This window comes from Sus scrofa, chromosome 1 (assembly GCF_054392235.1).
Source record: "Sus scrofa isolate SSC_HxYL_T2T_F1_AM1 chromosome 1, Sscrofa_HxYL_maternal_Yorkshire_Landrace_v2.0, whole genome shotgun sequence".
NCBI lineage: Eukaryota > Metazoa > Chordata > Mammalia > Artiodactyla > Suidae > Sus > Sus scrofa.
In genome coordinates this window covers 252,299,783-252,315,243 of record NC_139383.1, presented here as the reverse complement: position 1 = coordinate 252,315,243, position 15,461 = coordinate 252,299,783, and the positions used below count along the sequence as shown (strand labels likewise).

The window sequence follows — 15,461 nt, the reverse complement described above, 5'->3', positions numbered from 1 at the left end:
CCAAACTTCCATCCTTATTTCAAATGTTTCTAAACTCCAGCAACAGTTGTCTCAGCACTGAATAAGCACATTAAAAATGAAGTCACCAAATTTCTCTGCTGAACTTTTTCATTCACTTACAGATCTGCCCAAAGACTTCAGTTCCTAAGGATGGTAGCATGTTCAGTCTGTGACAGCAATTATAGGCCAAACTGGTCATTTTTGTATATGAAACCAACTTGAGCCTGGCACTAGTGACTTAATGCACTTGCAAGACAAATACTTAAGTAAATGTCAATTGCATTCTCTTCTTTGAAAAGTCTTTTGTTCAGATGGCTTCTTCCAGTCAAGATTATATTAAAAGTTGATGGAGTTCCTGTCATGGCACAGCGGAAACAAATCTGACTAGGAACCATGAGGTTGCGGGTTCGATCCCTGGCCTTGCTCAGTGGATTAAGGATCTGGTGTTGCCCTGAGCTATGGTGTAGTTCGCAGATGCGGCTCAGATCTGGTGTTGCTGTGGCTCTGGCGTAGGCTGGCAGCTACAGCTCCGATTAGACCCCTAGCCTGGGAACCTCCATATGCCGTGGGTACAGCCCTAAAAAGACAAAAGACAAAAAAAAAAAAAAAAAAAGAAAAGATTATATTAAAAGTTGAGTGAAAACAAAATGGAGATATTAAAAATCATTGAATTGGTTTATTTGTTTAATTTATGGCTAGTTAAAAAGTTAAGGCAATAAGACATCCTTATTGCCCTTCTGTTTCTATGCACAGAGGCGTAGGTGTAAAGAATCACTCTCTGATAACCACCTTCTAGAATTTCGTACCTGGTGAGTCAGCTCTGGCTCACTGTCCCATAGTGTGGTGGTAAAGCTCCTATTCTTCTTGTAGTGTCCCTGGGATCTGTCCCACCCTGTTCTCAGAGTTTCTTCTGAAATCCTATTTTCCCCATTCCCTGCCAAGATCTGAGGTCAACATTTCAGATGGATAGGGGCGACCACTCCTGTGTCCTAAGTACCAGAGGTTCATGGAACTATATTGGAAGAATCAAGCTCTATGTATGTCAGAAGTAGTGCAGAACCAGAACTTTAGAAGTTTACATTTTTATAAATTACATCTAGGTAGATGCCACCTTAAATATAAATCTTTAGCAACATTTATTAACCTTTTAAAAAACTGAGGTATAATTTATATGTGATGAAATGCTCATATCTTTAAGTTCAATCAGTTTTGACAATTACATATCAAGACATAAAGTCTTTTCATCAGCCCAGAATATTCCCTCATGCCCCTTCCTGGTCAGTCCCTCTACTCACACCTCAAATACTGAGCTCCTTTCAATTACTATAGGTCAGTTTTGTCTGTTCTAGAATTTCTCATAAATGGAGTCACACAATATGTGCTTTTTCATGTTTTGTTTCTTTACTGAGCATAGTATATTTGAGATTCATTCATGTGGTGTGTATCACTAGTTCAATTCTTTTTATTGCTGAATAGTGTTCCATTTGTTGAATGTACCACAGTTTTAAAAAAATTCCTTCCATTGTTGTTGGACATTTGGTTTGTTTCCAGCTTGGGGCTATTGTGAATAAAACTTCTATGAACATTATTATATAAAGCTTCATGTAGGAGTTCCTCCATGGCTCAGCGAGTTAAAGACCTGGCATTGTCACTGCTGCAGCTTGGGTCGCTACTGTGGCACAAGTGTAGTCCCTGCTCTGGGAACTTCCACATGCTTTGGGCATGGTCAAAAAGAAAAAAATAAATAAACCTTCATGTAAACATGAATTTTCATTTCTCTTGGGAAGATATCTATGAGTAGAATTTCTCAGTTATAAAGTAGATTATTTTTTAACCTTTAAAGAAACTGCCAAACACTTGTCCTAAGTGGCTGTAATATTTTACACTCCTACCAAAACAAATGAAAATTTAAGTTTCTCTACATCTTCTTCAACATCTGGTGTTGTTAACACTTTTTTATTACAATTCTGTGTGTGTGTGTGTGTGTGTGTGTGTTCTGTGTGTAGTGGTATCTCATTGCATTTTACTGTGCATTAACCTGATGACCAATGATGCTGAATACTTTTACATGTATTTATTGACCACTTGTTATCTTCTTTTGTGAGCTGTCCAGGTTTTATGCCCACTGAATAAATCGAGTTCTTGTCTTTTTATTGTGGATTTACGGAATTTATTTATATGTTCCAAACATATTTGTCAGATGTATGTATTGTGAATATTTTTTCCCCAGTCTGTGGTTTGCCTGTTTCCTTTCTTTATGGTATCTTTTGATGAGCAGTTTAACGTAGTACCATTTACCAATGTTTTTCTTTCATGGTTCATGCTTTCTCTATCCTTCTTGAAAAGTTTTTGCATATTGCAATGTTATAAAGATATTCTCTTAAGTTTTTTTCCCTAACTTTATTGTTCTACCTTTATATTCAGGTCTATGACCCATCTCACAATGATTTTTTTTGTATATGGTGTGAGGTAGGAGTCTCAAGTTTCATATTCTCTCTTTAAATTTTGGTATGGATATCCAGTTATTCTAACCCAGTTATAGGAGAGATTTTTCATTTCTACACTGAATTGCTTTGGTGTCTTGTCAAAAGTCATTTGACTGTATGTGCACAGGTCTATTTCTGAACTCTTTATTCTATTTCTAGACCTGTTTTCTAAGTGCTGGTAATAATTTTGAAATAGGAACAAACTGAGATTCTTGGACATTTAGAGGTGTATGAATTAGAGTATAGGTCTCACAGTAAACATCTTTTACCACTTGAAGATTGTGTGTGTGTGTGTGTGCGCGCACGCACATGTGTGTATGTGTGTGTGTTTTGAGAACAAAAGATCACTTATTTAATTCTCATATGAGTACTCCAGGAGAAGTGGTTACAAAGAGCCAGAATATTGCTATGTTTTGGCTTTTACTTGCTGCTTACAGCAACATCTTTCAAGAATGAGATGAGCTCAGGCAAAGATTAGCTGATTTGAGAGCAGAAATAGAGGGAATGGAGAGAGTCTAGAAATTCAGGGCCTGGTAGGGTTGTAAAGGCAACTATTCCTGAACCGAAATAAGCTGCTGCCTTTCTACTGAAGCCTATTATTCCAAATGGTTGCAGTGTTGTTGCCATGAGCTAATCCACACCTGATGTTTTGCAATTAGTTAAAAATTTTAGCTGAGTTCTTCTTAGTCATTGTGTAGTACCCAGTGTTTCTTCCTCCAAACTCCAAACTGTCAATCAGCTTGGCTCAGACGAGGCAGTGCTCTTGTCCTGGCTCTCCTGGGAAGGGCTCATCTTTCCTTAGAATTCAGGCTGCTTGATTGTCTTGCAGCTACAGCTTTCTGATAGTTCAAGAGAAGTTATCATTTGTAGTCTGTCCAGCTTTTTATTGTTTTAGGTTTGAACTGAGCTTTTTCCTGCTTTTTATATCCTAGGTAGAAACAGAACTCCCAAGAGGGTGACTTATAAAGGTATTCTTCACTTTCTAAAATAGCTGCTTGTAATGTTGCTTTGAATCACAATCCCTTTTACCATCCAGTCGCTATTCCGGTCTCTTTCTCTATTGGACCACAGCTAAACTTTTGGACCACAGCTCCTGGATGGTATGACTTTGCATTTATTTATATTCTCAGTAACTTGCACAGATCCTGGCACAACTAAAAGACCCCATTTGTTGATTAACTGATGAATGGAATGCCTTGACCAGTCTCGCTTGACAAATGCCTCTTTCAAGACCAAAAGCAATATTACCTTCTCTGAGAAAATTCTAAATTCCCTTAGGAAGAGTTAGTTGCTCCAACCCTCTGTCTCCTTAATAATTTGAACATTTCTCCACTGTCATTATGCATAATTTTTATATCTTTCAGTCTATATTATGAATTTGTTGGGAGTACAAACCCATTCTTCTTATCTTCAGGTACCTAGTACAATGTGTGGTACATATAATTATGACTCTATTAAATGGATACATGAAATGGGTTTTCTGAATGCATTTTTGAATGTCTTTGTTGAAGGATTATACAAAATGGGTTTACATTCATACAACTTTTCTTCACATGACTAATAGCATAAAGAAATGCACTTTGTAATAGGATGTATATATGAGTACGGGTATGTTTTACCTCTTAATGATGTAGATAGTTGCAGAATTTGCTTAGTGCAAAGAAGGATACCATGTGGCACCTCTGCCACCATTTTCTCCTTGTGTGCCCACAGCAGACAAGCCATTTCAGTTTTTTTCCCTATTAATCTCAGATATGAACTCAACACCCTACCTCCCAATAACAACTCCACCAGTAGGTCAGATGTGGTGCATAAAGTAAAGATTATTATCCCTTCCCTATTTTAAGGGGCTCCTGAGGTAACAAGCTGGGTAGTCACCCTTGATGCCCTTGCTGGATGGTAACTAGAGGGAAGATTCTAATAAGCTGCAGACACTTTGCAGATTCCTGTCTCTCAGAACTTAATCACATTTGCATTTTGGCTATGATCAGATGGTGGAAATACAAACTCCAAACTGTCAATCAACTTGGGCTTCTTCTCCAACTTTTCCTAAATCAATTTCTTTAAAAAAAAATCTTTGAACACCGAAATTATACAGCTAGTTTTTAAACAATTACAATGTTTTATATCTATATATTTCATTGTGGTTGATAACCTAGAATTGTTCATTACTGAATACCTAGTTTAGGAGGTGTGCTACTAATATGTGTGTGAGTAGTGCATACATGTGTGTGAACTGAAATGTTCATGACATTTGGGGGAGAAAAAGGGAAGATATTTACTGAAAATTTATTTTTTATATTGTCCAGTTTTTACCTTTAAATAGCAGTAGAAAAATTTCTGAAGCATATATATTCTGGCATGTAATTTATCTTCAAAACAGAAATTAAACCTAACCAGTTATAAATTTGAGTTTCTTTCTGAATTAACCATGTTGGCATTTCCCCAGCTACCTCCTTATGTTCACATGGTTGCTTCCAGACTCTATGTAGAATTTTATGCCTCTGTAGTATCAAATTTGTTAAATGGCATATTTTTATATCAGTAATTTTTATAGCATATTGTTATTCCAGACTTTTACATGCCTCTAATTTATTCTTAACTTCAATATAGCAGTATTGATTTTTTTTCTTCTAACTTTGATGGTATGAACACTTTAGTTGTGATTTAAAGTCATTTAAACATCGTCACTAATTTGTACTTCATTTTCTGTTCTTTCCAAACTTCGGATATTTGAACAGGTGCAACAATAAGTATTAATGCTCCTCAAGTTTCCTCTTTGTGTCTCTTTGAGAAACATTTAGATTATTTCTTAATATGATTGAGATAAACTGTTTCTGATGATCTTATATTATTCATGATACTTAAATGCAGAAAGTAAGAACAGTTTTTATTGCAAATCAAATAGAACCTGGCGCAGTTTCCTTAAATTATATTCTTTCTTCTTGTCCCCTAATAGTGAGTTAGTTGGTCATAATATTTCTCTTCTCTAGACTTAATATCAATCTTTTTCATAAAATAAGGTCATTGGGTTACCAAGTTGTCCTTAAGAAAGATTTTGTGGCAGTGTCCTTTTTCAGCTATCGTGGTACTATATTTCTGTGGGTGTCAGGATTATGGTCAAAAGAAACATGGATAAAGAAGGCTGATGAGGCATGTTTTGGTTGCTATGTAAAGCAAGATTCACAAATGCAGCAATGATGAGATTGATTTTTTCCCTTGGATACTGTGTTTGCCATCCAGATAAGCTGCCACCAGGTGAATGGCAGTATCTTGGTTATCTGGCCTATAGTCCAAATAGCTTTAATGGAAGACCTGTTCAGAATATCCTTTTCTGTTTTAATTATATCATTTTATTATTGGCACAAAATTATGACCACATTAATGGAAATAAAAATAAATATGAAAAGTTAAAACTGAAAATTAAGTGTCTTTTCTTCTCCTTTGCTTATAGTTCGTTTGTATCCATTTACAACTATAATTTGTGTGTAGTTGTAAACATAGTTTTTGATATGTACTCTTATCATCTTCATTAACTTATCAAAAACGTGTATAGTATACTTCGTAGTGGTAATTTCAATATGCATTTTTACATCTGTATATGTTCTTTTAGCTATTCGATGTTGAACACACACAAAAATTTAGAATTACATATGTTATAAAGAACCAGGAAATAATCAACACTCCACGTGCCTATTATTCAGTTGAAGATAAAGAACATTACCATTATCTTTGAAGGTCCCTGTGTGCCTTTTTCATATCTCATCTTTTTTATTACCTCCTGGAGGTCACATGACCATCATTCTAAAACTTGTGTTTGTTGTACCTTTGATTTTATTTATCATTTTATCATATATTTTGTTGTATACTAAATAATATAGTTTTATGAATATTTTTAATCTATATTTAAATGGACTCCTATTGAATGCATTCTTTCTTATTTTTTCACCCAGTATTAAGCACCTATGTTTTTTTCCATGTCGTTGTATGTTTTATTGAATTTATTTGCATGGTGTAAAGTATTCCATTATATGAATATACCACAGCTTATTGGTCATGATGAACACCGGGGCTTATTCCAGCTTTTTTCTCATTATAAATTATAATGTAAAGAACACTATGTAATACATAACTGTGTAATACATAATTTCTATTGCAGTTGTTTAAGAGTTTCTTTCCTATGCTGGGTCATAGGTTGTGTACCTCTTCAAATACATAGCTAATTCCAAATAGTTTTACAAAGTGGTTGAACCAAGTTATTATTCCCACAATCAATGTGTAAGCATTCTGGTTGTTTTACACCCTTGTCAACATTTGATATTAGCAAACATATATTTTTTGCTACTCTGGTGAGTATAAAATGCTTTTTTTATTGATTAAGTATGCAATTTTCCAATTGGTAGTGAGGCAGAACATCTTTTCCTACGGTTTTTCTTCCAGTGAAGTGCTTGTTCAAATCTTTTGCTTGTATTTCCTTTGGGTTTTCTTTTCCTTAGTGGTTTGTAGGAGTTCTTTATACATTATAATATTAATTTTTTACGTTATATGGGTTTAAATATCTTCTCCTATTCTGTTTCACTGTCTTTATGGCATCTAGTGTTAAACAGATAACATTAATTTTAATGTAGCCAGATTTATCAAAATTTCTTTTAAGATTTGTGCTCTTTGTGTCTTGTTAAGTAAAATCTCCCTCCCAGGTGTTAAGAATATTCTTCTACATTGTCTTCTGAAAATATTATATTCTGTCTTGCATAGTTATATTTTTAACCCACTTGGAATTGATTTTGTGTGTATGTTGTGAGGCAAAAGTACATTTTCTTCCTTTATTTTTTTAAAATATATCTGAAGTGAGTTTCTTGTAGGCAGAATATATATGGATCTTGTTTTTGTATCCATTCAGCCACTCTATGTATTTTGATTGGAGCATTTAGTCTATTTACATTTAAAGTAATTATCTATATATATGTACTTATGCCATTTTGTTAATTGCTTTTGAGTTGTTTTTATAGATCTTTTTTGTTCCTTTCTTCTTTTTATATTCTCTTCCCTTGTGATTTGATGACTCTCTTTAGTGTTGTGCTTGGATTCCTTTCTCTTTTTTTTTACATATGTATCTATCATGTATTTTTGGTTTGTGGTTACTGTACATAGCAATTTATATCTATATCAATATCTATATCTATTTCCATATCTATATTTATACCTGTATCTATAATATCTAATTATTTTGTTACTGATTTCTTAATTTCAAATGTATCTTAACAACTTACACTTTTACTTTTCTCTTCTCACAATTACTGTTTTTGACATCATATTTCACATCTCTTTGTTTTGTGCATCCCTTAATTGCTTATTGTGTATATAGATGATTTTACTGCTTTCGCCTTTAAGCTTTCCTACTAGCTTTGTACATAGTGATTTACTACCTTTACTACATATTTCTTTTACTGATGATCTTTTCCATTTTGTGATTTTCATGCTTCTACTGTGGCCTTTTCTTTTTTGCTTAGAGAAATCCCTTTAACATTTCTTGTAAAGCTGGTTTGGTGGTGCTGAAACCTTTAAGCTTTTTTCTTGTCTGTAAAACTTTTGATTGCATCATCACATCTGAATGAAATGAAAGCCTTGCTGGGTAGACTATTCTTGGTTGTAGGTTTTTACTATTCATCACTTTAAATATAATATATCATTCCACTCCTTTCTGGCCACAGAGTTTCTCCTGAAAAGTTAACATATAAACTTTTGGGGGTTCCCTTATATACAACCTGTTTTTCTCTTGTTGCTTTTAATACTATCTTTAGTTTTTGCCATTTTTTTTTTTTGTCTTTTGTTTTTTGTTGTTGTTGTTGTTGTTGTTCCTATTTCTTGGGCCGCTCCCCATGGCATATGGAGGTTCCCAGGCTAGGGGTTGAATCGGAGCTGTAGCCACCGGCCTATGCCAGAGCCACAGCAACGCAGGATCCGAGCCGCGTCTGCAACCTACACCACAGCTCACGGCAACGCCAGATCGTTAACCCACTGAGCCAGGGCAGGGACCGAACCCGCAACCTCATGGTTCCTAGTCGGATTCGTTAACCACTGCGCCACGACGGGAACTCCAGTTTTTGCCATTTTAATTGCAGTGTGTCTTGGTATGTTCCTCTTTGAGTTGATCCTGTTTGGAGCTCTCTGTGATTCCTAGACTTGGATGTCTGTTTCCTTTCCTGGGAAGTTTTCAGCTATTTTTTGTCTTCAAATGTGTTATTTGCCCTTTTCTCTCCCTCTTCTCCTTCTGGGACCCCTATAATGTGATTATTAGTATAATTGTGGTTGTTCTATAGGTCAAAAATGTCCTCATTTCTTTTTATTTTTTTTTTCTATTCACCTATAGTCATTTCCACTACTCTGTCTTCTAGCTGGCTTGTCTATTACTCTGTATCATTTAGTCTACTGTCGATTCCTTATAATGTATTTTTCATTTCAGTTATTGTAGTCTTCATTTCTGTTTGCTTGTGTTTTGTTTTCTAACTCTCTGTTAACTCTTTGTTAAAAACTACTGACTTCTCATTCTGTTCATCTCTTTTTCTCCTGAGTTCTGATCATCTTTACAATTATTCCTATGAACTCTTGCTCATGTATATTGCCTATTTCTACTTCATTTAGCTCTTTTTTTCTGGGATTTTATCTTGTTCCTTTACTTGGAATATATTCCTTTGCCACCTAATTTTGCCTAACTTGCTGCTTTTATTTCTATGTGTCTGGTGGGTTGGGTATGTTTCCTGAACTTGAATAAGTGGCCTTCTGTAGGTGACATCCTATACATCCCAAGAGGGCACTGCTCTCTGGTCACCAGATATATATGTAGGGTTCCCCTTATGTGGGATGTGTGGGTCCTTCTGTTGTGACAGGCTAACTACTGTAGGCTGCCTGGTAGGCATGGCTAGCCCCTGGTCCTCTTGGTTGCCAGGCCCTGCCCTGTGTAGAGGCTGCTGGCTGCTGGTTGTCAGACTGAGTCAGAAGGTGGCTGACTCAGAACTCTAGGGAGCCAGGGTTAGTGCTGGCTTATTGTGTTCCAGGAGATCCTGGGGCTGGTGCCTGCTCACTGGTGGGTGAAGCTCAATCCTGGTGTTTGGCTACAGGGCTCTGAGGTCCCACAGCTGGTTTTAGACCACTGGTAGGTGAGGCTAGTTCCTGATACAGGCTTCAAGGTCGTCCTTAAACTTGTGTTGGCCTGCTGGTGGGTGGGCTGGTCCAGCCAGATCAGGCTCAGGGCTACAGAAATCCTTGGGTCTCTGGTTTCAGAGCCCCAGGGGTCCTGGGTCTAGTGCCTGTGCAATGATATGTGGAATTGGTCCTGGGCCCTCTGATGGACAGCACCATGTCCAGGGGATGTGGGCTCAGGATATCTTAAATCAGCCTGGTGTGTGGGGTTGTGTCCCTGTCTGATTAGTTGCTTGACCTGAGGCATCCTGGTACTGCTATCTACAGGGTGATGGGTGGGGTTGTGGCTGAGTCTGGAGGCTTATAAGCTAAAAGGAGGATTCCACAATGGCATCTACCAGCACCAGTGTCCACATGATTGAACAAGCTCCCCAAAATGGTTATCACCATTATCTATGTCCACAGGGTGAGCTTCTGCCTCCAGTTGCCTCTTGCCTTTCTGGGAGACTCTCCAAGATCAGCAAGTAGGTCTAAACCAGGCTCCTTTCAAATGCTTGCTTCTCTCCTGGGTCCCAGAGCATGTGAGATTTTGTATATGTCCTTTAAGATTCGAGTCTCTATTTTCCACAGCCATCTAGGTCTCCCCAAAAGCCTCACTGGCTTTCAAAGCCAAATATTTTTGAGGCTTATCTTCCCAGGGCAGGACCTCTGGGCTGAGGAGCTAATTGTTAAGCTCAGACCTTTTGACCTTTTATATTTTTTAAAAATAATTTTTCTGTGAAAGATTTTTATAACTTTTATTAAATTTATTTTTCATGCTATTGAAAATGGGATCTTAAAAATATTCTAATTACATTTTTTCTATAATTGAAATGTTTACCTTTATAAACTGATATTGTACCAAGAATACCTAAATTTTGTCTTTAATTCTAATTATTTATCTATAAATTATTTTGGATTCTGTCATGTACAAAAGCAACAGTTCAAGTTTTCCTTTTCCACTTGTTAAATCACTTGTTTCTTTTCTTATCTTACTACACCAGTTTAGATACCAGTAATATTTTATAAAAGTGGGGATAGTGGGGTCTTTTAAAATCCATTTTAGAGTTTTATTGAGGTATAATTGATCTACAGTGTTGTGTTAATTTCTGTGTACAAGAAAGTTAAATCACTTTAACTTATACGTGCATACACTCTAATTTTTTTTTTTTAAGATTCTTTTCCCACATAGATCACAGAAAATTGGGTAGAATTTTCTGTGTTGTATAGCAGATCGGTGTTGGTCAATCATTCCATATACCTCAGTGTGCATATGCCAATCTCAAATCCCCAGTCCATCCTCCCCACCACCTGTCCCCTTTGGTAACCATAAGTTTGTTTTCAAAGTCTGTGAGTCTGTTTCTGTTCTGCAAATAAGTTTGTATCCTTTTTTTAATATTCCACATAAAAGTGATATCATATGTCTGTCTTTCATTGGCTGACTAACTTCACTTAGTATAATTTCTAGGTCAATCCATGTTGCTGCAAATGGCATTATTTCATTATTTTTTATGGCTGAGTAATATTCCATTGTATATATGTACCACATCTTTATCCATTCTTCTGTCAATGAACATTTAGGTTGTTACCAAGTCTTGGCTATTGTAAATAGTGCTGCAGTGAACATTGGGGTGCATGTATCTTTTCAAATTATGGTTTTATCCAGATAGATGCCTATGAGTGAGATTGCTGGATAGTGGGGGTCTTATTTCCTGTGGCAACAGAAAAGTTTTCAGGGTTTCCCTACTAATTGTGATGATTTCTTTAGACTTATACTTGTTATAGTTTATAGTATTTATCAGGTTAAAGAAACTCACTTCTCTTTTTATATTACCAAGAGGTTTTTTTTTTCTTTTTAAAATCATGAATGGATATTGTATTAAACAAAAAACATTTTTCTAAGATGATTATATTTCTCTCCTTTATTAATGTGGAACATTACATTCATTTTCTAGTTTAAATTAGTATTATACTCCTGGCATAAATCCAACTCATTATTTATAAATTTTCCTTTCTTTATACTGGTAATTATCTTATATTGTTAAATTGTTAATATGTTGTTTAGGATTATTGCATCTATGTTCTTGATTGAGATTGACCTGTGATTTTTCCTTTGTCATAGGTCCTTGTCAGGTTTTAGAATCAAGGCTATGCTAAACTTATAAAATGAGAAAATAAATTGCAATACATTTCCTTATTTTTATTCTCTGGAAGAGTTTTTGTAAGTTTAGAATTACATTTTTCTTGAATGTTTGGTAGAACTTTCTAGTGAACCCCTCCAGATATGAGGTTTTCTTCAGATGTGGAAACTTTATACCTCTGATTCAATTGCTTTAAAGGTTATAAGGCCATTCCAATTTTAAAAGGTTTTAGAATTCATCTAGAACTCTGAATAGATATATAGTTGGTTTTCAAATACATTCTATATTTTTAAACTATCTTTCACACTTTCCATGTCCTTCAGCCCTGCATTCTGGATAATTTCTTCAGATCTATTTTATAATTTATTAATTCTCTTTTCCATGCTGTCTAATCTGTTACTAAACTCCTCCACTGAGATTTTAATTTCGAAGGTTGTATTTTAAATTTCTATGTATTCTTTTTACTCTTTTTCAAATATGGTCACTGTTGGCTCCTATTTTTAAGTCAATTTGTTATTCCCTGAAAATATGAAACTTTCTTAGTTTTAGTTTTGTGTCTGTTCATTCCAGTACCTAAATATTTGCAGTTCTAATTCTGCTGTGTGTTGTTTAACATTATTTTATTTTGCATTTTGTGAATTTTGACTCTGATTTGTGCCTTAGAACTTTGGGTAAACTCTGAGACTGTGATAAATGTGGTTTCATTCAGAGAGGTTTTTCACTTTTTTTTGTCAGGTGCTTTGGGTGGTTGGAATACAGGAGTGTGTATGGCAGGGAGATTTTAAGCTAAATTCTCAGCTTGAGATTTTAAAAAATTATCTTTTTGAAATATGTAAAATAATGTAAATTTAGGTTGCAAACCTGAGTAAATGGTTGTTGTTATTACCAGTTCTTAGGGGAGATTTAAATTTTGTTACTCTACTCATAATAAAGGTCCCAGACAAGAATATTTTTTATAAGTTATTTGAAAGTGGGGATGGGGTTTACTTCTGATTTATCCTTACCCTAGTTTCATAGCCCTCTGAGATGTCAACTTTGTGGGAAGAGTGCCCATTAGATTTCCTCCTTGAATAATGCTTCAAGAGGTTTTAAAAACCTAAAAGTCAAATTGAGCTGATTCAGCAAATATTCTCATGATGAAAGCCAGCTTTAAGCATTCTCTTTTCTTCTCTGAATTTTTGCTTTCAGTTAGTTTTTGGATAAATTATCTTATTTTCTTATCATAAATTAATTTAAGAAGATAAAACATCTTTTACCTTTCAGTTTTAGTTTTTTCTTTTTAAACTGATGGTCAATTGTGGTACTTAGTTCACCATACTACTAGAAATTATTATTTTTAAATTTGATTTTAAATAAGTGCATAATATTATAAAGTACTATGTGAATATATCACCATTTATTTTTCAATTAATATTTTAACACTTTAAATGAACTCATTCATCAAGCTGATTCATTCGTTATCCTTTTATAGGTAATTTGCCTTGCTACCAGTGTTTCTCTACCATAAAAATATTATGAGGTAAGTTAGAAAATATTGTATGTATCCATGGATCTTGTATGCCATGTTGAATTTCCATTTTAAAATGGAGGTTATGGTGATAAATACACCTATTTTGAGCCGGGGAGTGACACAGTCTGATTTGTATAGAAAGAGTGAAAGATGAATCACTTGGTGGTTGAGATTAGAAGCACAGAGGTTCATAAGAAAATCATTTGATTAGTCTAGGTGAGATTCATGAGGATTTGTCTTTTTTTTTTTTTGCTATTTCTTTGGGCCGCTCCGTGGCATATGGAGGTTCCCAGGCTAGGGGTCGAATCGGAGCTGCAGCCCCTGGCCTACGCCAGAGCCACAGCAAAGCGGGATCCGAGCCGCATCTGCGACCTACACCACAGCTCACGGCAACGCCGGATCGTTAACCCACTGAGCAAGGGCAGGGATCGAACCCGCACTCTCATGGTTCCTAGTTGGATTCGTTAACCACTGCGCCACGACGGCAACTCCCATGAGGATTTGAACCAGCTCAGAAGCAGAGGAAATTGAAAAGAGTATCTATGTTAGAAGATACTTGGAGTTTTAGGATTTGTAGAATTTAGTGAATGATTAAATTAAGGGGGTGGGGAGAAATACCAAGAGGTCTCTATTGTTTCTGATTTGAGCAGTTTGGTAGATGGCAATGTCCTTCACCAAAATAGGAAATACAGAGGAGCAGATTATGGATGCATGTGTAATATGTTGAGAGTTTTTTTTCTGTTTGTTTGTTTTCTTTTCTTTTTTTTTTTTTTTTTTTGGCCTCTTTGGTCTTTCTGTCTTTTTAGGGCTGCACCTGTGGCATATGGTGGTTCCCAGGCTAGGGGTCCAATTGGAGCTATAGCCACTGGCCTACACCAGAGCCACAGCAAACACAGGATTTGAGCCACGTCTGTGACCTATACCACACAGTTCAGGGCAATGCCAATTCCTTAACCCACTGAGAGAGGCCAGGGATTGAACGAAGATCCTCATGGATGCTAGCTGGGTTCACTAACCACTGAGCCACAATGGGAACTCCAATATGCTGAGTTTTAAATGCCTGTGGAGATAATCACTGAATCTTTGGACATTTGAATATGGAATGGTATGGGCTAGAGATAAAGATTTGTAAGGCCTAAAGGAACATATGGTAGCTGAAATTTTGGTCTTGAATGAGGATGTGAGAAAAAAATAGCTTAGGGTAAAACCATGGGACATACTAATATTTAAGAGGTCAGAAGCAGCGCCAATGTAAATGAGAATATAGGATTCACTGTTCAAAATGTAGGAAAGTAGTGCTAAAAGCTTATTTTTTTTTTTTTTGGCTTTTTAAAATTTTATTTATTTTCCTTTTTATCTTTTATTTATATGTATATTTTTTTCTACTGTACAACATGGTGACTCAGTTATACTTACATGTATATATTCTTTTTTCTCATATTACATGTTCTATCATAAGTGACTAGACAGAGTTCCCGGTGCTACTCAGCTGTATTCCATTGCTAATACATCCCGAAGGCAACATTCTGCATCTATTTACCCCAAGTTCCCCAGCTATCCCACTCCCTCCCCTTCCCTCTTGGCAACCAAAGTCTATTCTTCAAGTCCATGATTTTCTTTGCTGTGGAAAGATTCCTTTGTACTGTATATTAGATTCCAAATATAAGTGCTATCACATGGTATTTGTCGTTCTCTTTCTGACTTCACTCAGTATGAGAGACTTTTGTTCCATCCATGTTGCTGCAAATGGCATTATTTTGTTCTTTTTTATGGCTGAGTAGTATTCCATTGTGTATGTATACCACATCTTCCTAATACAATCATCTGTCAGTGGACATTTGGGTTGATTCCATGTTGTGGCTATTGTGAATAGTGTTGCAAAGAACATGCGGGTGCATGTGTCTTTTTTAAGTAGAGTTTTGTCCAGATGTATGCCCAAGAGTGGGATTGCTGGGTCATATGGTAGTTCCATGTATAGTTTCCCAGGGCACCTCCATACTGTTCTCCATAGTGGCTTTTTCCTTTCTTCTGCCATCTCCCTTTTAACATCATAGTGGCTTTCATTTGTTATTTATTGTCATTCCATTAAAGAGCAATTTTAAAATTATTAGGATGAATTTTATCTTTCATTTTATATTCTACACT

The 15,461-nt window shown here is 35.7% G+C and overlaps 1 protein-coding gene across 38 annotated transcripts in view; it reads left to right on the top strand.

Annotated features, from left to right (window-relative positions):
- Positions 1 to 15,461, top strand: part of ALG2 (ALG2 alpha-1,3/1,6-mannosyltransferase) — a 588,615-nt gene that overhangs the window by 109,288 nt on the left and 463,866 nt on the right. For 16 of the 38 annotated variants that reach the window (XM_084978261.1, XM_084980678.1, XM_084987383.1 and 13 more), the window contains one exon: positions 13,278 to 13,325. The exons of the other annotated variants lie outside the window; for them this stretch is intronic. The gene's annotated coding sequence lies outside the window, so the exon portion shown is untranslated. The remainder of the gene's footprint in view (positions 1 to 13,277; positions 13,326 to 15,461) is intronic. 38 annotated transcript variants of the gene reach the window in all.